General features: G+C 37.4%; 1 long non-coding RNA gene across 1 annotated transcript in view; it reads left to right on the top strand.

Annotated features, from left to right (window-relative positions):
* The window catches only part of LOC148942430 (uncharacterized), an 80,904-nt gene that overhangs the window by 34,294 nt on the left and 23,802 nt on the right, over nucleotides 1–22,808 (top strand). Inside the window, exon 2 of the long non-coding RNA XR_016143165.1 lies at nucleotides 7,852–8,073. This is a non-coding gene — a long non-coding RNA (uncharacterized LOC148942430). The remainder of the gene's footprint in view (nucleotides 1–7,851; nucleotides 8,074–22,808) is intronic.

Genomic DNA, 22,808 nt, shown 5'->3' on the forward strand with positions numbered 1-22,808 from the left:
GAAAATCACACCATCAGATTTATCGAATCAGAGAACCCTGTTGCAGAAATTTCAAGCTCCCACCATACAGGGGTGGATCTAGAGCAAAATCTTAGGGGGAGGCTCAATGTAACAAGGGTGCCAATGAACAAAATCTTGGGGGGAAGGGGGGGCAAAGTGACATGGGTGCCAATAATTGATCAAATTAACAAATTTATTCTAAAAAAGAGTGAAGAAAATGAAATAAGGAATGTGGGCACCAGAAAAAATTTCACCCGAATCGGCCACTACCATCAGCAAAAATGTGGAATTTTGGAGTTTTTTGCCAGAAGAAAGATCATGGATGTGCATTTATTTGTTTGTTTGTTTTCCTCGGTGGTGATCGCATCGAACCAATAGTCGTAGAACATTAGGAAAGGTCTCATTCAAACGAAAATTAAAGTTCTAGTGTCCTTTTTAAGTGACCAAAAAGAATGAAGGGCAATTAGACATAGACATAGACATAGACATAGACATAGGTTTATTAAGAACGAACAGCTTAGCCATGGCTAATTTATGTCGTCTTTACAACAATATGAAAAAAAAAAAAATTAAAATAACACTATAAAAACACAAACACGTGAATTCAAATAACACTAAGTCTTGTTGTATGCTTCTACGAAAAAGGGGACAAACGTGTTTTTGTAGCGGTTGGTCCTGCAGACAGGGGGTTGTAGCTTCGACTGGGATCCGTCCCATTTTTTCCCTCGAAGTCACCCGATCAAAAGTTTTAAATTTTTGAGATGGCCATTTTGTATTTCATAGTTAAAAAGTCCAGTAAGTATGCTTTTGGGGACAGCATGACCCCCCAGAGCCCTTTGGGAAAGATCTGTAAGACATGAAATTTGCCAATTGTTTAGTTATAGTATTTGACATGGGAAATATACAGACATTTTTCGGGGGGGGGGGATGAATTTTCATACGTGGGGATTTTTAATAAGGAAAATTTTCCATGGGGAGAGAGTTCCAGTGGTTGAGCTTTTCAGGTAAAATTTTACACTGGGGGTGTTTGCCGGATTTCCTATACAAAATTCTTTTTATTTGTCTCACTTTCTCTTTACCGACTCAATTTTATATGTGGAGATGTTACGGGGAATTGCTCGCGGAAAAATTGCCAATTGTAATTATCCAGAGTATTTTTCCGTAGGGGGGGGGGGGGAATTTCCACAGAATACGTTCTCCATGGGGGAGTTTTCCAGGGGATAAATTTTCCAGAGGGAGTTTATTGCACGAACAAGTTTATGCTAGTATTGGGGGGAGGGGGTATTGGCGGGGACACTTTTCCACGGAGGAGGGTGTTTCCAGCATGATTTTAAAAACATACAGAAATTAATTTTTTTTTTCAAATGAAAGGAAATTTTTTGGAGGGAATTTTCAAATAGATAGGAATTGTCTGAGGGAAATTTCCTGGGGGGGGGGTATTTTAATTTTAAAGAAATTAACATGGAGTATTTTTCCATGAAAGTTAAACATTTTCAATGGAGGGGGCACCGGATTTCCTGGCATTATTTAAAAACAATTAGAAATTAAAGAACAAAACAGGTTTTTTTCAACTGAAAGTAAGGAGCAATATCGAAACTTCAAACAAACAGAAATACTTACGTGTATGGGGGAGTGGGATCAAGACCTCGCTCTTTACGTTAAAGTTTTATTTTTGCCCTAACTCTTTAAGAACGACTCCTGAAAGTCAGGGGCCGTTTGATTGGAATAATAACTTTTTTAAAGGTTCTAAAAAAAATAGCGTAAAGAAATGTTTCCGGGGGCTAACTTTCAAGCGGAAATTTTAAACCGGTGAGATTTCAAATTCTTTCTACTTGTCTTACTTTCTCTTTGCCGACTCAATTTTGTATGTGGGAATGTTCCAGGGGAATTGTCCGGGGTAAAATTTTATCGGCGTTGGAATTGGCTGGAGGATTTTTCTGTTGGGGGGGGGGGGATTTTCCACTGGAAAAACTCTTCGTGGGAAACTTTCCACGGGAACAACTTCCTACTGGGGGTGGGGGTTTCTGGGAAAAAATTTCCACAAAAGGGGCTATTTCCAACATGATTTAAAAAACAATTAGAAATTAAAGTCTTTCTCAAATGAAAGTATGCTAAGCGGAATTTTTCAGGCGGAATCATCCGCAAGAAACTTTACCGGGGGAACTTTCAGCAAGGATGGAATTGTCCGGAAGTAAATTTTTTGGGGAAGACTTTATATACGTGAGAGAAACTTTCTACAGAAGATTTTCCCTTGAGGTGAGGGAGTTTTTATTGGGAGGTGGGGAGAGCGAGGATGGTTTGAAAAACGATCAGAAAATAAATACAAAAAACTACTTTTTTCGACTGAAAGTAAGGAGCAACATTAAAGCTTAGAACGAACAGAAATTATTCCGTATATGAGGGAGTTTTCCCCTCCTCAACACCCTGCTTTTTAAGCTAAAATTATCTATTGCTTCTAAAAAGCTTCTTATTATTCTAACTAAACGGCTCTTGTATTTCAGGAATCGTTCTCAAGGAATTGGGACAAAAAGTCAAACTTTAGCCGTAAAGATCAAGGTATTGAGGAGGGGGAAACACCCTTATATACAGAATAATTTTGGTTCGTTTTAAGTTTTAATGTTGCTCCTTACTTGCAGTTGATAAAACATTTAATTTGAAACTTATAACGAATAGAAATAAGCTTTTATAAGTTTAATCCTAAAACAAGTAGAGATTTCTATGAATGTGAAATCAAAACTTAAAACAAACAAAAACTACGATCTAATTTCCATTAGTCTCGGCCTTGGAAAACAACCATGTGACGTTAAGCAACAGATACTTTAAGATATTTTTTTGGGTGACTTCAATCGGGATGGTAACATAGATTCTGCAGTTGGAATGCCCCGAGGTGTTAACGTAACGGCTAAGGTAAGTAAAATGGAAGTCCATGAGGGATAAGCTATCATATCCATAAAGTATTTCAAAGAGTGCTCTATGTTGGTTTCTAGTCCTCACAACAGAGTGTACACTGTGGCGTCTTTTTACCTGCAGTGTGACATTGTCTACTGTAAATAATAATGCTAATCTTAATACAAAAAGGAATAGCCACAAATGAGTGTGGGGTTACCTCTCCTCAAACCCTAGAAACGCACCTATGTTAGCCAATTTGAGGGGAGGAAAAAAAACATTTCTTTACGAGCTATTCACACAGTAACGTCCTTGCCCTTAGGACAAGAGGTCCCTTGTCATCTCCGAAGGCTGTCTTAATTACCGGTCCACTGTTCGGATTAAAGCAAGTATTCTAACATTTTTGCCTGATACCATGTAGGGTTGCAGGGGTGTCTGGGGGTAAGAGGCATTGAACGGATGTCAGACTTCTTTCGATTGATTTTGGTCCATAAAAAGGACAGTTTAACGTTTAATTTGTGGTTTGATGGGCCATCGTTCAGCTTCACCAAGGAGAAAATGACATTAAGTTAGTTGTAATTACACACAGACCTATACAAAAGTAATGTAAAAAGGTAAAGAATACGGCATTGTACTTTACAGTCCCTACTGGCGGTGCTGATCTCCGTGGAATGGGGGGTTGGGGGCCATCCATCCTGTGCTTTCGCACACCCTTCCTAAAACATTATATGAAGAATTCAAAGAGATGAGAATGAGCACTATATAGTATATAAGATTATAATTGTAACAATACTTCTCTTGTGCCGGGTGGGTTTGAACCTAGGAATCCCCGATTGTAAAAAAAAAAGAAAAAAAGGAGAGTAATATTAATATTATCAAAATAGCTAGTTGTCCTGCAGCAGTTTTAACCATTTTTCCCACCATGAAAGTCTTCTTTCTGCAATTATCGCCTAGCTTTCTCCCCTTTTGTAGCCTACCCTTTAAGTATTTTTGTGCCCCCTATAAGTATTTATGACAATTTTAATAAAACTAATGCACAATAAATACTATAGTAAATCATAAGGAGTTTGTTGCTTAAGTGCTTAGGAATTTAAAGATTATGGAAATATTTACAAATGCTCTGTAAAATAAAATTTCAACTAGACATTCGTATTTAAATACCGTTGGTTATTTAAATTACTATTATTTAAATACTATTGCAATATTTAAATAAAATTTGTGCTACCTTTCGGTATTAAACTACCGTTGTTTTTTAATATTTCTTGTAATGCTAGTCTTCTTTATGTACTTGAGACAAAAGTTGATATAAACATCAAAAGTAGGAGCTAGAGCTGGAAAACAAAATTAGCACTAGCATTAAATTAAAAAAGTTCAGGCCCCATTAAAAATTAACATTTAAGCTTATGAACTAGTTTGAAACTTTGCCTACTCCTTTCAAAATTAGAAAGAGGATTTAACTTTAGGAATGAATTCTTGCTTAGAAAATGTGTATATAAAACCCTTCTGAGTGTATTAAAGTGCCAGGATGGAAAATTTATATTTCAATGTTTCTCTGTAGAAAGGGCAAACTAGAAAGCCTTTTGAGTTTGCTTTCAACTTTAATATTTAACATCCCAGTTCTACCAAAGAGTATGGAAATCGAATTTTTCCTTTGGTAGGGTTTCCCATTTAAATTTCAAGTAAATCAGCCTAATAAGTAACCAGAATTTTATGTAAGGTATATTGGTGATCGACCTTATATCTATACTAGGTAAAAGAAAACGAAAAACCTCCATCAGGTGCAAAATTGAGAGAGGGGTGCTTTTTTGAGCGAGGGGGGATTTTGAAAAAGACTCTTATTGGTATTTTCAATAAAAAGAACCAAAAACTCCCCTCTTCATTTTGAAATTACCTTTTTTATGCCTTCATTCAGCAGAAATGGAAAACAGATCATGCCCCATTCCCCACATTTTCGTAAATTAGCACCTCAGACTACCACTGAATTGAATTTTCTTGAAATTGAATTTTATAAAGTACTAAAAAATCAAGTGTCACGGGCGAGGGATCTAAGAGGAAGCCTCTCTCATATAAGAAATTAGTTCTGTTTGTTTTAAGCTTTTATATTGTTCCATCTTCCACTTAAATAAAAAAAACTATTTTTTCTTAATGTCTGATTATTTTTCAAATCCTACCAGAAATCCCCCCTCCGTAAATGATTTCCCCCTGCAAATCCCATCCTCTACGAACAAGTCATCCCACAGAAAATTCCTTCCATGTGTAATTCCTCACCGAAAAATTTCCTCCTTGTTGAAAATTTACCCGAAAAATTTCCATCAGACAATTCCCCCAGAAAAATTATCTGGAGTTTCAGAATTTCCGTAGAGTTTTATTTTTTTTAAAGCTTCAGCTACTATGGGGTAGGTTCATTCCTTACTTACAGTTCGTTTCCACAAACTGTTTGATTATATCAAGAAAAAAATATTTTCCATTAAGTTTTTCAAAAAATTTAAAGAATGATTGAATGAGCTATTACCACGCAGAATCCAGAATCCCCAAAAGGCAAAATGTAAGTAATACTACTGCGATTAATACTGCTGCCACTACTGTTACTACTACTAATAATTATACACTATTACTGCTACTACTGTTCCTCCTACCACCACTACTACTATGATACTAGTACAATTAAGGCTAAGTGTATGAAGGTGAAAATTTGACAGAATATTGAGGGGAATTTAAACTAAATCAAAACACACTGTATGTATGTAGATTGTCAAAAGGGTGTATCTCAAGATTTTGGTATTAAGCTGAATCTTTCGGAGAATACTTCAAGGGGAAGATCAATTGACAAAAAGGTAAAGTATGTTTGTCACTAATAACACTAATACCAATGCTACTTTTCCTTATGCTTCTACTGCTACTAAACTAAGGAAGGGTGTGCGAAAGCACAGGATGGTTTGCCCCCAACCCCCCATTGCACTTCCTGGATGTAGGACCAAGAAACGGAGATCAGCAACGCCTGACTGTAAAGTCCAATGCCGTATTCTTTACCTATTCTCTTACTTACCTTTACTGCTACTAAACTATACCAACTTCTATTTCAATTGCAACAACTTGTAAAGCTTAAAGTATTAAGGTGAAAAGGGTGTCAAAAGGGTGTCAAAAGCACACATCAACAATATTTTTGGAAAGGCTTTACGTCTCAAGGTGAAACTTCCGGGGCATCATGTTCAACTGACCAAAAGACAATATATACATGCTAATATCGTTAATAATGCTGCTGCTACTACTGCTAATACAACACTATCACTACAACCTTTACTACCACCGACACTACTGTGATAATAGTATTATTAAGGCCAAGTCTATGAAGGTAAAGTTTGAGAGAATATCGATGGCAAACTTGAACTAACAAAAGACACTAAGTGCATTTAGATTGTCAAAATAACGCATCTTAAGAATTGGTTTGTGTATCAAGTTTCAACTCTCTGAGAATACTTAAAGGGGCTGATCCATTGACCAAAAGGCAATATGTGCACACTACTGCTAATACTGCTGTTTTTGCAACATTTACTAGTTCTACTACTACTACTACTCTTATTGTTGCTCCAATTACTACTTCTATCGTAACTACTTATAAGGTTAAGGGCATTAAGATGAAAATTTCAAAAAGTATACGCCCACACAGATTACAGGTTAAAAAAGAGCAAATCGACAATATCATAGCAAGGGCTAATTGTATTAAGTTGAGTAGTTATACTACTGCTGTGACTACTATTACAACTATGCCTAAGGGCATGAAAGTGAAATTTTCAGAGAATATTTCTGTTGTACAGATGACAACCTGCCATTCGCATGCAGGTTGTCAAAAGGGCATATCAGAAATATCTTAGGAACAGTTCATATCAGAAATATATCAGATAAGATATCAGAAATATCTTTGGAACAGTGAAATTTTCAGCGTATATTTCTGAAAATTTATGTTGTACTGATGACAGCCTCATAACTGATTTTAGGGAGAAACTAATGGAATCACTTTCTTGGGGGGGGGGGGGGCAAGGGGGCAGTTTTCTCCCAAACAATTTAGAGAAAAAGTATTGTATAGATAAATAGCCTTGACTCTCCGAAAGTAGACCCATCTTATTCCTGAATAAAAATGGTGAATCTTCGCTCTGGCAGAAGACTATTAAGCATGTTTTAGCAGACATAAGCTCATATTATATTAATTTATGAGTGTGTAATATCCGACGTTTTTAAAAACACATCGCTGTTTTATCATAACCAGAAGTTTATTCCGTTCACTTTCAGCTAAAAATGTTGTATATGTCAACAAACTTTCCTTTGCTTACCATCATTAGTATCCGGCACTGGAATTTTTATGAATGAAAGGAATCACTTAAAAGGATTCTTAAAAGGAGGAATTATTGAATTGAATTCCAAGGCTGATGGAACTTGCAATTGAGAACCGTTCTGGTAATTTTCTCAGATTATGTTTGTCAAATCTGGTATGTATTTGAGTGACAGTGCATAGGGTTTAAGAAAATAAGCTTTAGCAGGCTGCAAATATTAACGGAGCACAAAATTTTGCTTTTATGTCCTGTTGAAGATGATTTAAAATGTCTAAGATAAAGTTAAAGAAAACAATTTAAGGTTCTTCTGCTTACAGGTTGCTAATTTGGATTGTATTTTAAATGCTGATCTTCAATCTGTCGAATCATTATCGAAGAATAATTTTTTTTTTACCAATTATGAATGCAACCAAAAAATTTTTTGTTGCAAAATTATGAAGTTTTTAGGAAAGTATCACGTTTTCGTGTGTGTTGCCACGTTGAACCGTGAAAATTTGTAAGTGAAACTAAATTAATTAAATTTTACAGCAATTTTTCTTCCGCAAAAATTCAATCATTAACAAACTGTTGTTTCCTAAAAAATAATTAAAAGAAGCTTTTTTCATATAAGAAGGTTAAGTTTTTTTTTCTATTTTAGGGTAGAAAAGCATGATATCTTTTTGGATTTTCTTTGCACTGTTGCACCTGTCACGACTTCAAGATGTCCTATCCCCATTTCCAGTAATGGTTCCCACAAGTCCAGGAGAATGCAGACTGACTCATTTCAAGTGTTCCACTGGGAAGTGTATTCATTTGTCAAATTTCTGTGATGGTGTAGTGGACTGCGAAGACAAGTCAGACGAACCTCTCTATTGCACTCGTAAGTTAGAATAAATGTCAAATGTTAAAATGGCCTATATGGCTACATCTTTTACTTCCTTTTTTTCACAAATAAATCTTTAGTCTAACTTGGATGTAATGGCCTATAAGTAGCAATTTGGGGAAGTAGAAATATTGTTGACTGACAAATTCTGCGGAAAAACATATTTCAAATAAAGTAGATGCCAGAAAAAGATCTCAATGAAATGAAATTTCGACATACAGATCTTCTTTTTTTGTAGGGTATTGATTAGTGAAAAGGAAGGGATGTTGAAAAATCACTGACGTACAGAGCCTATCAAGATAAAAAATATACTTTGCTCCCCTGGACTCATCTTAGGTCTATTAATTAAATAAAAAGACAGGTTTTTTAAACTGAAAGTAACGAGCAACATTAAAACTTAAAACGACCAGAGATTACTACGTATATGACGGGGTTCACCCTTACGTCAATACCTTGCTCTTTACGCTAAAGTTTGAATTTTATTCCAATTCTTCAAGAATCACCTCTGAATCACCAAGGCTGTTTAATTAGAAAAAATACCTCTTTTGAAAGTACTAAAAAACTTTATCGCAAAGAGCAAGGTATTGACAAGGGGAAGAAACCTCTCATAAATGTAATAATTTCTGTTCGTTTTAAGTTGTAAAAATATGGTTATATCTAAATTTTGATCCGGTGACTTTGGAAAAAAGTGAGCGCAGAAGGGGGCCTAGTTGCCCTCCAATTTTGTTCACTTAAATAAGGCACTAGAATTTTTAATTTCCGTTTGAATGAGCCCTCTCCCAATATTCTAGGACCACTGGGTCGATACAATCACTCCTGGGAAAAAACAACAACAAATAAATACGCATCCGTAATCTTTCTTCTGGCAAAAAATACAAAATTCCACACTTTTGCAGATAGGAGCTTGAAACTTCTACAGTAGGGTTCTCTGATACGCTGAATTTGATGGTGTGATTTTCATTAAGGTTCTATGATTCATAGGGAGTGCTTTCCTTTTTTTTTTTTAACATTTTTAAAAATGTTTAAAAACAGGTAAAAATTTTAATAAGACAGTGAATGTTGCAAGAAAAAAAAAATCTTATATAACATTAAAGTCCAAATTTTCCAACTTCACATCCGGAAGCCTTTAACAATTAAAAAAGTAAAAGAAATATACAAAAGAAAGAAATAACTAATTGCAAGAATTTTTTGAGAATGAGAGCCAAAATCCTCTGGGTGTGAACCCAAATATATAAACTTTTATTATTATTTGTAAAAAAAAAAAGATAAAAAAATTAATTGGATTGGATATCTTTTGGCTTTAAATTTATTTAGTGCGCTATCCTGTTATGAAATTGTATAATGACTAAAACAGAAAAGACTGTAAATCCAAATTTTAAAATTGTTCTACGACAAATCAATAATTCTGAAGAAAAAATACTGACATAACTAATTGAAATGAAAGAACGCAACAGCTAGGATTTATATTTTGAGAATAAAAACATTTCTGACATTGGAAGGAGACCCATAAATTAAAAAGGAGAAAAAGATGATTTCTATTCCGTTTGGAACTAAGAACTAAGCCAGTTTAAATTGTGTCACGATGTGATATAGAAATTCAATCAAAACATAATTTCAAAAGTAAGATTCAGTTTATTCTATAAATACGTAAAATGAGTTTTTCTTAAATAAGAGAAGAGTGATATCAAAGCTGAAAAAGAACAGAAATCATCCTGTTTATAAGGGAGCTGCCTCTCTTGAAACCCCTGCTCTTCAGTCCATAGTTCGAAAAGTGCAAACATTGTTGCTGAATGCATTATTCAGGGAAACGAACATAGCCAGTTATCAATTTCAAGTGCTTTACTGACTAATTCTTCAAGAGTTAAAAATTAGTCAAATCTAATGCACATTTAAAGTACAAGGAAAATTTAATGCACAAAATTTTAATTTAAGAAAATTGTAATGTTAATTTAAGGGTAATTTAAGGGAAATTTAAGCAAATTTAACACATAAAGCTAAGACTGATCGAATATTTTGGCTGAATTTTCAAATTTTGCCTAAAATCTTTTTGTTGAAAGCATTCAACAAAAAGCCCAGCGAGATTTACAAATTTTTTTACTATTACGATATACTGAAATTATATCAAATAAATAAAGAGCAAAAATTAATTAAATTTTTTTTTAAAGTAAAGTTTCTCCAAGAGAGAGTAAAGAGCGATATAAAAATCTAAATAGATCATAAATATAGTCGTATTATCAGTCAAACTTAGCATAAGCGAAGAGAAATTTATAAGAATGAATAAATCAAGCGTAAAAGAAACAGAAATTAAAATCAGAAAAGTTTCAATAAAAACTCAAACCTCATAAAGGCTAGAGGTTCAACTGGGATTTGCTGAACACCATACTTGATATGAAAACTGATTCACTCACATTAATATAGGAGGAGGGGGCGAAAAAATACTTTCCAAAATCTAAGGGCGGACAATTTTTTTTTTTTTTTTTGTTCAGTAGGAGCCCCAAAAGTTATTGTTCTATAAAAAAGCTTGACAAAAGTATTTCTAAAAATCTAAGGGGAGGCAACTGAAATCTAGGGAAGTTCAATTGTAACCCCCCTCCTCATTTAGTGTGCTTGAATAGCAACAAAATAACAACAATAATCTAGGTTATAGGAAACAAAAATAATATTTTTTTAGCTTGAAAACATTTGTGATCTTCAATTCAGTTTTGCTATCTTAAAGGAAGCTTATTTTGTCTTGCTTTAAAGTTGGATTAAATCTAATTCTAAACTATAAAACACTGATGCCTATAAACTATAAACAATAAAACACTGGTGCCACTGAATGGATTTTTAAAACATAAACTGGTAATTCTTGAATTACCAGTTTTTTGATCAAATTTTTTTAGTTTTTTGATCAAATTTTGAACGTTTAAATCAGCAAATAGGGCCTGGGGTCAAAGACCCTTAGAAGTATATCTACCTGTCTCTTTCACAAGGTGACACTTGGGACTGAAAATGCTTTACAGTATTTGATTAATGCATATTTTAACAAACAGTTCGTGGTAACGAACTGTAAGTAAGGAGCGACCCGGCTCAATGGTAACCGAAACTCTAAAAAACGAAATTTTGATACCAATAGATACATCAAAAGAATCGAATTTTAATTTTAATTTCAAATATATAAGTTTCATCAAGTTTAATCTTACCCATCAAAAGTTAAGTGCCTGAGAAAATTTGGCTGATTTTCGAAAAAAGGGGGAAAGACCCCCTAAAAGTTGTAGAACCTTAATGAAAATCACACCATCATATTCAGCGTATCAGAGAACCCGACTGTAGAGGTTTGAAGCTCCTATCTGCAAAAATGTGGAATTTTCTATTTTTTGCCTGAAGAAAGATCACGGATGCGTGTTTATTTTTTATTTTATTTTTCTTTTCTTTTCCCCAGGGGTAATCGTATTGACCCAGTGGTCCTAGAATATCTTAGGAGGGCTCATTGGAACGGAAATTAAAAGTTCTAGTGTCCTTTTTAAGTGACCAAAAAAAATGGAGGGCAACTAGGCCCCTCCCCCACTCAATTTTTTCTCAAAGTCACCCAATTAAAATTTTGAGATAGCCATTTTGTTCAGCATAGTCGAAAATCTAATAAATATGTCTTTTAGGATGACTTAATACCCCAAAGTTCCCAGGGGAAGGGCTGCAAGATATGAACTTTGCCCATTGCTTGCATATTTTGTAGGGATGAGGACGAAGATTTGGACCATTTTCTCCAAAAGTGCCCGGTGCTCTCTGATTTAAGGGAAAATTACTTACAAGGGATTGTTTTGCTGCTTCCTAAAATTTTACAAAGTAGTAATCCAACTACAATATTTCGTATTGGTGCGTACATAGAGAAGGGATTAGAAAGAAGGAAAAGTTTTTACAATTAATTATTTTTAATTATATGGAATTAAACTTATTTTCTCGATAAATTACCATAAGATATTTTTCGCTATGTATCATGTTAATGTGTGTTTCGTAATTTGTTCTGTTGTGATTTCTTTATTTTTCATAAATTTTTGTGTGTATATGGCTCTTGGGCTTTTGAAATACACGATCTAACTATTTATCTATCTATTGTATTGGTTATTGGGAAGTATACAGACATTTTCAGGAAGGATTTTTTTCTGGTGGGGGGGGGGATGGAGGAGGGGGTTACTCGGGAGAATCTTTCCGTGGAGGATGTTTATTTGGGGTAAGGGACATTTCTATGAAGGGGGTGCCGGATTTCCAAGCATTATTTAAAAAACGATCAGAAATTAAATTAAAAAAAACAAGTTTTTTCAACGGAAAGTAAGAAGCAACAGTAGAACTTAAAAAAGAACAGAAATTATTACGTATATGAGGGGGTTCTCCCCCAAGTCAATACCTCACTCTTTACGCTACTTTTTTTAGTGCTTTCAAAAGAGCTATCCATTCTAATTAAACGGCCTTTGTTATTCAGGGGTTTGTGAATTAATTTGTTTTTAACTTTTAACGTAAAGAGCGTGATATTGACTAAGGGGAGAACCCCCTCATATACGTAATAACATATACGTAATAAAAAAAAAACAATAATAATAAAAAAAGCGATACGGCTCAATAGTAATCGAAACTTTTAAAAACGGAATTTTGATGTCAATAAATGTATCAAAAGAATGGGCTTATAATGCTGATTCTAAATATATGAATTTTATTAAGTTTAGTATTACTCATCAAAGGCTATGAGCCTGAGAAAATTTACCTGATTTTTAAAGAGTGGGGAAACATCCCCTACAAGTGAAAGAATTTTAATGAAAATCACACCGTCAGATTCAGCGTATCAGTAAACCCTATAACATAGGTTTCAAGCTCGTATCTGCAAAAATCTGCAACTTTGTATCTTTTGCCAGAAGAAAAATATACGAATATAGAAGTTCGTTACGTAAGTTAATTTGTAAATTACGTCAGAACCAAATTTAGAGACAGCCATTTAGCAAAAGAAGAGTAAAAAATTTTATGCAAATTTTGTTTACTTATTCAATGACGGTGAGCCAAAATAAAACCTGAATTAACTAAAAAACGATCAGAAATTAAATAAAAAAAAGTTTTTTAAACTGAAAGTAAGGAGTAAGGGCTGTCCCCTCCTCAAAGCCTCGCTCTTTACGCAAATTTTTTTTATTGTTTTAAAAAATAAAGTTGTGAGACAGAGTCAAACTTTAGCGTAAAGAGTGAGGTGTTGAGGAGGGGACAGCCCCTTTCATATATGGAATAATTTCTGTTCGTTTTAAGTTTTAATGTCGCTCCTTACTTTCAGTTGAAAAACTTATTTTTTTATTTAATTTAACGAATAAAGGAGGATATTCATAAGAACTAAAAAACTAAAACACACACACACACACACACACACACACACACACACACACACACACACACACACACACACACACACACACACACACACACACACACACACACACACACACACACACACACACACACACACACACACACACACACACACACACACACACACACACACACACACACACACACACACACACACACACACACACACACACACACACACACACACACACACACACACACACACACACACACACACACACACACACACACACACACACACACACACACACACACACACACACACACACACACACACACACACACACACACACACACACACACACACACACACACACACACACACACACACACACACACACACACACACACACACACACACACACACACACACACACACACACACACACACACACACACACACACACACACACACACACACACACACACACACACACACACACACACACACACACACACACACACACACACACACACACACACACACACACACACACACACACACACACACACACACACACACACACACACACACACACACACACACACACACACACACACACACACACACACACACACACACACACACACACACACACACACACACACACACACACACACACACACACACACAAGTAGAATGGCCATAATATCTCCCGTACGAACACCAAATATGGGCATAGAATACTGACAGGGCACCATATATGGGCATGGAATCCCTAGGGAGAATGATTACGTAATGGTGTCAATGACCTCTTTTTTCCAAGGTCGATTTATTTGATGTTTCTATGTGTAATAACTCCGGAACGAAGGTTGCACATGCGCATTGAATTCTAACGGGAACAATGTTATTGATCTAGGACTCGAGGGGGAAGTGAATTTCCGAGGAATTGATTGCGTAATCGTTCGTGAATGTCATGGTGTCCAGAAATAGTATTTGTTGTTGTTGCTCTCGCCCCAAATGTTATGAGTTTCCCGGAAACAGTTATATCACGTGTTTCCTTCTCAGCCAATCAGCGAGTCGGTTACATCCCCCTTCTCAGCCAATCAGAGGGCTTGTTACATATGATTTCCCCGTTACATAACAATTCGCCCTTGAGATTTCGTATATAAAGAAAACGCTCCTTACCTATCAGAGCCTATAGCTGCCATCATCAACCAGTCACTGATAACAGGGACGTTTCCTGAGCCGCTTAAGGAGGCAGTCGTAATCCCTGTTCCCAAAGTCACAAACCCCAAAGAACTTGGAGACCTCCGACCGATCTCACTCACTCCGCTACTCTCGAAAGTATTCGAAACTTTCATAAACAGATGGCTTCTGGAGGAACTCAGCGAAGTAATTGACTCCCGGCAGTATGGCTTCCAAAGAGGGTGCAGTACAAGTCACTACCTTATCCAGATCGTCGAGACTATCCTAAGTCACCTAGAAGTTGACGGGGCATTTGTCGACCTCCTTCAAGGGGACGTCAGGAAAGCGTTCGATACGTCTAGCCACGAGGAGATTCTACAGTCCATGACCAATTTTCACGAATTCCTGAGAAAGATAGTAGAAAGCTTCCTTTCAAAACGGAAGCAAAAAACAAGGTACAAAGGCGAACTGTCAGACTCTACAGACCTTACATGTGGAATTCCTCAAGGAACAAAAATAGGTCCGACCCTTTTCCTGTTGCTTTGCAACACGATAGCTAAATGGCACAGAGACAGAGCGAAGTTCGCAGACGACCTAACAATGATGCTGCTACAAAGACTGTGTGAAATCCTTAACCTAGAAGAAATGGTCGTGAAGCTCGAACGGGACTACCTAGAAAGAAAACTCAGCATCAACAGGACCAAGTCGGCAATAATGAGAATTTCCTTCTTAAAGCACAGCGTACCGGCCTTGCCTGACGTCGGCATACCGGCAGTTCACAAAATGAAGATCCTGGGTGTTATCTTCAATGATAAACTGACTTGGGAGGACCACTTAAATCACTAGCTGTCCCAGGCTATGCCTCTGCTTAGGTCACTGACAAAGCTACGTCGCTTTCAAATCAGCAAAAATGCCCTGGTCACCTACTATAGGAGCCGCATGCGACCAATCCTAGAATATGCCTGCCCTGTCTGGCATCCTGGTCTCACAAAAGAGCAGAGCAATAAGCTCGAAACAATTCAAAAGAGAGCCTTGCGCATCATTCTAGGAGACAGCCAATTGCCCTATGAGGAATGTCTGGCGAAGTTAGAACTCACAACACTTGAACAAAGAAGACACGAGCTCCTCATGAGCTTTGGCCAGTCCATCTTGACTTCCCCCAAACACCGCGACCTTCTCCCACCTGATATCAGACAAGATAACCGACCAAAGACCCGCCACACAAACCAACTACAACCAAGCAATCCAAGTGCCACGAAACGCTACAAAAATTCATTCCGACAATACTTCACTGAAAATTACAACAAATAGTTTTCATAACTTTTTTGTAAATGCGACTATTTATCCGTTTTGTGATATTTCGTATTAAATTATCTATCTATCTATAACGGACATGCAATGTGATTCAATTATCAGAAAGTATTTTGACGCTGTGTAAACAACAATGGATAAATTTGATGAATTAGAAGCCATGTCAACTTCAATTTGCAATGTAAGTACATTTTTTATTTTCAAACGAATTTTCCTTGGACATCCTCCAGTATATTCAGCTAAAACGTAAATATATTCCTTTACCCCAAATCCCCCCCCAAACCTTACAAACATCATTATAATCAATGGAAAACATAAAATATATTCTTTTACCCTCGAAACCTAACCCCCCCCCCCCACCATTGTTTTACAATCCCAAATTCTCGCAAAAAGAAATAATTCTCTTTTCGTTAAAGTTTGACTTTTCTCAATTGTAATCTTTTCTCTAACTGAGACATCCATCACTCTGTTGTTATTAGCTCGCTCTGATTTGACACAAGACTCCAATGTGAGGCATATAATTAGCTATCACCCTTTCCGGCTTACAAACGTGGTCAACGGAACTATTCTTCTGTCAAATTAAAACACAATGATGCAATAATTAAGCTAAGACCTATACAACCTGTGTGGAAGTAGAGAAACAAGTTATTTTCGAATTAGGGTCTAACAATATCCCCATCCCTCCCCCATTGTCTTACAACTCCAAAATCTCGCAAAAAGATATACTTTTTGGATAAATTCCGTCCTTCAACATTTCCAGCTAAATCCCCCCCTCCCCCCATTGTTTTACAATCAAATTCTCGCAAAAAGAAACAATTATCCTTCCTTCTATATTTCCAGCTAAAGTGACCGCTGACTTCTGTCAATTTTTAGTGAAAATGCCGTTCTGTTTTGACACAAGACTCCAGTGCGTGGCTAAAATTAGCTGTCACCCTTTTAAAGCACTTCCTGTAAAAGGTTTCTTAGATCAAAATGGGATGTTTTTCTCCTATCAAATTAAAACGGTTTCATGCAGACAATTGCAATTTATTAAGTGCAGGCATATACAATCTCTTTTTGGAGAACCGGCGAAATCTCGTTATTTTCAAATTAAGATCTAACAATATATTTAGGACATTGGTGAAAGGGCGGGGGCCATCATTTTAAAATGAAAAACAAAACTGTTTCTTCGCGTTTGGGCAGTAAGAGAACCGAGGGTCTCTAAGAAAAAAAGATAGCTTTAATATTTGTACATTTACATCTAAGATTGTAATTTAGGCCTAGAAGCTGCTAGGCTAACAATCTTTTTTCTATTTTAAAGACCTATAGACGGGAAACAATAAAAAAAATTTCTCAGCAGGGTAAAAATATGGGCATTTCTTTCAAATTTTACCTATTGCTGTGCTTTTGGGTTTAGGGGGAGGGGGCTTCTTAGTGATAAATGCATTTCTAGAAAAAATTATATGGATGATGATACTAACTTTCTTTCTATAAAAAGGGGCAAATTATTTTGAAACTAATTTTTTCTCTTCTTTTTAAGGCAAATTATGAAGAATGCGTGCCCCCTCCTTCCAAGAAAGCCAGAGATGACGAGACAGCCCCATCAGTGCCAGCCCCAATGCAGCCTGGCAGAAAGTTAAAGAGAGAGTGGGCGGCTAACTACAATGCCGAAGCTATGCAAGATCGTTAAATAGCCGGCCCAGTTACGCAAGAAAAGAGGGATCTCACCCCATCCACCCTCTAACATGCACTACCCGGGCCATCTGGCACCCAAGTGCAGGAGAGTTATAAAAATGTATGCATTGTTTCCTCCCATTTTATTTATTCCAATTTTTCAGTCTTTTTCAATCACAATATAAACTTATCTCTGTGAAATATTAACCCCTCACCCCAACCATTGTTTTAAATTTATCTCACTCGGAGATATCTAAATGTAATTTTTTGCAAGGAAACCACTCTTTTCTCTGCTCCCCCTCCCTCGGAGATATCTAAATGTAATTTTTTGCAAAGAAACCGCTCTTTTCTAATCTTTGCTATCGCTTCGATATCTCATAAGCGAATATTTTTAGGTAATTTCTATTAATAATCACTGCCTTTGAAACTCAAAATGCTATTTTTTCTAATCTTTGCTATTTTCTATGCATTCACACCTATCTCTTCGCCGCTATCTCATAAGCGAATATTTTTAGGTAATTTCTATTAATAATCACTGCCTTTGAAACTCAAAATGCTATTTTTTCTAATCTTTGCTATTTTCTATGCATTCCCCCCTATCTCTTCGACGTTATCTCATAAGCGAATATTTTTCATGGGTAATTTCAATTAATGCTCACCATTTGAAACTCAAAATCCCCTATTTTTCACAATTGATTATCACAAAGTTTCAAGAGAAGGAACTGAGTGAGATTATTCACATTTATCTATTTGTCACATATGGATCCCGTAATTTGCGCAAGGATATTTTAAAATAACTTTCAATCTTACAAAGCCTTGCCAATATTTTAGTGATGGGGAAACATTGTTGACGATATACTGAGTTAACGGTTTACAGCATTTAATTGTACTGTTTCCTTGTCTGAAGTTCAGGCTTGGAAATCGGAACACTAGCGCGGTGGCCTACAATAATTGTGAGCTAATGAGGAGTTCACCGAACCTGTATGGAATTAGAAATATTTCAAATTTTTTGGCACATTAGGTAAAGAACCGGCGCCCGGAATGCGCCGATGGGTCCGGGGAGTGCTGTGGGGGCAAGGTTAGGGAAGCGCCGGGGGGATGCGGCACGGGTCAGGGAAGTGCCACAGGGATAAGCCACGGGTCAGGGAAGTGCCACAGGGATGCGCCACGGGCTCGAGAAGCATCGCGGGAAGCGATGCGGGGCCCGAGAAGCGCCACAGGGATGCGCCATGGCTCCGAAAAGCGCCACGGGTGGTCCGGGAAGCGCTGTGGGGCAAGGTTAGGGGGGGCGCTGGGGGGGGGGAGCGCCGAAAAAAATTTTTTTTTAACACTTTGAAACAAACGACCAAATTGTCGCCTTCCATGTCATATCTTAGATTATCTTCAGTTGAATTAACCAAATGTTATTAAGCAATAATAATCCAAATTTTAAAAACAGTAGGGGTGATTTGAACACTTTGAAAATAAGCTATTTTTTTTCATTTATAGATTGGACGAACATTGGTCTCACATTCGCCGTCCAGTGAAGAAGGGGACGAAGAGGAGGCACGCGTGGAGTCCCCCAACAATTCACTATGGAATGATTTACATCAAATTCCAGATAATATTGACGACTTTTTAGGGGATTTTTTAATTTTTTTTTATCGCGCATTTTTGGTGGTATAATTGAGACAAAATAAATTGAAATTTTTAGATTTTTTTCCCGGGTATTAACCAGGGACCCCTCCACCCTCCTATACCCACACGACTCCACTTCAAACAACTGAAGTGGAGCATTCGCCAGATATTGTTGAACAACTTGGGGGAGGGGGTAATATAGAAGAGGGGAGGGGGATACAACTCTCCCAGACTTTCAGATGTCCAACAGAATTTTAAATAATCTAGTTGTTTTCACTGCGACGTTTGGTGATCCCTTTAATTCACTAATGGCAGGAAAATTTGTTTATGATCCTGTAGAAATTGTGCATGCCGAGGTAGACAAAATTCGTGCACTTCTGGAGAATCAAATTCAATTGTGGGGAGGTAAGGATTTTATTAAGGTCTCCATTGTTCTGAAGGTATTTTATTTGAATGAGGGAAAAAGCTAAGTTTATTATCATTTTGTAAATTCCGAGATGCGTTTGGTTTATTCAAATTTGGAAAATTTTGAGGGTGCTTTCATAGATTGGGTGGATCAAATTATAACGCATCTCGAGAACTATAGTGAAAATGGAAGTGGTTCTCTAGTTCTTTTTGTTGAAAATTTAAGTAAAAATATTTTAAAATTAAAAAAATATTTTATTTTAAGAGAGGGGGCAGGCGGGGCGGGACCGGGGTCAGTAGTTTTAAATTATAATCCAGATCTAGTAGGTTGTCGTGGGGTCCAGCGGATTTGTTTTGAAACAGGTCATATGTGTTTCAGATATGCTTTCCTCATATCAGCATTCGAGCCTCTAGCTCGGGACGCTAGCAAGACGAATTTAGATCATTGGGCTACACATGGGAAGGAAGGGTCCAATTTCCCCATTGTAGATTTTTCTTGTTTAGAAGGGAAATACCCAGTAACGCTAAGATCCATAGACATGTTTGAATGGGCTAATGTCCATTTAAATATCGGCGTTACTGTGGTTCAGTATGAAACAGAATTTGAAGATGGAACTCGTTCTAAAAAGAAGGGGGTGGTTTTCCCCGTAAGGGGCCCGTCAGTTGATTTGGTTAAACACTGGGTTTGGTTGCTTTACACGCCACCTAGTGACCCTGCCAATTCAATTGGCCATTTTAACCCTATCACTGACATTAGTAGAGTTCTGGGGGAGGGTATGAAAAGGGGCGGGAGGAATGTTTCTACTGTCCAACATTCCTGTCTAGATTCCGTAGTGATATAAAACTACGGGATCACATGAAGCATTGTAGACAGCATGGATATCAGACAGTGGAAACGGGTTCAGGGGGTAGGGTCATTCTACGTTTTAAAAATTTCCAGAACACCCTTCTCCAAAGCAACAAAATATCTTTGTATTGTGAAGCTAAGCTGGTGGAGATGAATGACCCACAATTTCCAAACCGAGTCAAAGAATACCAGGCTATTGCAGTGTCCTACGCCCAAGTGCAAAGAGACAGTTCTAATACCAGGCAGTTGTTAGAAATAGCTGAAACATTGGATGAGCGGGAGTGCAAGGTCAAGGCATTGACTAAACTGATTGGCACGGCTAATGGTGCTATTTCACGTTTGAGAAATACGCATTATCCAATGGTGATGTCTGCAGGGGAGCGTCTCGCTATTAAAAATCAAAAATCGGTTGGGTTTGTACGGGGGAGTTTGTAGAGGGGGATCCAGGGGCTACCAGAACAAGTGGGGGGAGGGGCAAAGTTAGAGACCATGACCATTTGTGGCAGGAAATATCCTCGGGGGGTAGTAATTTTAGAGGAGTTGCGCATCAATCGTGTAATTTAAATGTTAGCCAGCAGTTTTTTATCACTGTTTTTATTCATAATTCAAATGATGACTTAAAATGTATTGGACAGTCCCGGGCACGTTGATAGAGGGAGGGAGGGGGAGTAAAGTGTCCGTGGGTAAATAGTTTATTTATCTACAACTTTATTTCCAAATCAGCCAAAAAGTTATTGTTTCTTGAGCTGAAATAGCCGGCAGTGGATATTGAATATTCATGCTATAATAAAATCAGGTTTCTAGAGTCCTGCAGTTTTTTCCCCAAGGCATTGAGTCAATTGATTAAAGTGCAAAAAAGCCAAAATCTTGATAGCTTTCCCTTGCTTAAACAGCACTTTCCAAACAGTGAAATGTATGACCTGTTGACCTGCAAAGGTATATATGCATACGATTATTACTGTTCTGGCGCACGCTTAAGTGAGGAGAAACTACCTCCAATTGAAGCTTTTCACAATTCACTCACCAACAGTGAATGCACAGCCGAGGATTTTGAGTTTGCCAAGAAGGTATGGTCCAAGGGGGATTGTAAAAATGGGTGGGATTATTGTAGACTGTACTTGGCCAGTGACGCTCTAACTCTGTTGGATATACTCTGTAAGAACACAGACCAGATCTATTCAGACTTCGGGTTAGATATAGGTTATTATTTTTCTACACCCCATTTAGTGATGGATTTAATTTTAAAAATTAGCAGGGAGTAAATAGGCCTAATCACCAACGTAGATCAGCACCTTTTTGTAGAGCGTTCAATGAGGGGTGGGTATGTTTTTCATGGGGACCGCGTCTTATCAACCGATCCGAGCGGACAAAGCACCGGTGCAAAGTCAAATGCAGTTTTCTTGGACATGAACTCATTGTACCTCTCGGCAATGTCCAACTACTCTTTGCCGTGTGGGAACTATCAATGGCTTGAGAATCCTTGTGAGTTCCCCGACATTACCATCGTCGAGGACAACGGGCCACATGGATGGTTCTTTGAAGTTGATGGTCACATTCCACTGGCGCTCCACGACTCGGTCAAAGATTTTGTCTTTCTCTGTATCAATCGGCCCGTGAGCAAGGACTCTCTGAGCCCCTACAATCGTTCATTGGTTGAGGATATGGGGATGCACTGGACTCCCTCTAAACATAAACTGATTGCTGTTTTGGACCCTAAAGAGAATATCGTTGCTCACCATGTGCTTTTTCACTGGATGGTGAGCATCGGTTTCAAAATCACTAAAATATACAGGGTCCTGCAGTTCAATCAGCGACCCTACTTGAAAACGTTTATCGACACCTTTGTCGATAAACGCTCTAGGGCACATTAAAGGTGGAGAAGGAAATGTATAAGCTCATCCTAAATTCAGCGTTTGGCAAAATGTGTGAAAGCGTTCGTAATAGATCTTGCTGCGATGTCGTGACTGGCCCTCTAGAGTGTGCACGAATTATTGCCGACCACAATTTTACATAATTCACGTGCATAGAGGCCGGCATGGTTCTTCTACACAGGCGAAAGTGAAATATGGTACTGAACAAGAATATCGCAGGCGGCAGTTCAGTACTGGGAATTTCAAAAAATCTCATGTTGTCGTTCTTTTACAATGTGTTCAAGGTGCAATGGCCACGGGAGGGGGAGGCTCAAGTTTACTATGGTGATACAGATTCTCTGCTGTTAAAGGTAAATGGGACTGAATTGGATTTATTGGGTGATTTAGAAAAGGGGTGCACATCAGCTCGCGGATGGATTTCACCAACTGGAATCCATCGCTCTACCCCGAGTTGGTGAAACGTCAAGCCCCCAACCAACTATTAAAATTAAAATCAGAGACGGGGAGTGATTTGATATCC

Source organism: Artemia sp. Qi Xiang Cuo, chromosome 17, assembly GCF_049724085.1.
Source record: "Artemia sp. Qi Xiang Cuo chromosome 17, ASM4972408v1, whole genome shotgun sequence".
In the NCBI taxonomy this organism is placed as follows: Eukaryota; Metazoa; Arthropoda; class Branchiopoda; order Anostraca; family Artemiidae; genus Artemia; species Artemia sp. Qi Xiang Cuo.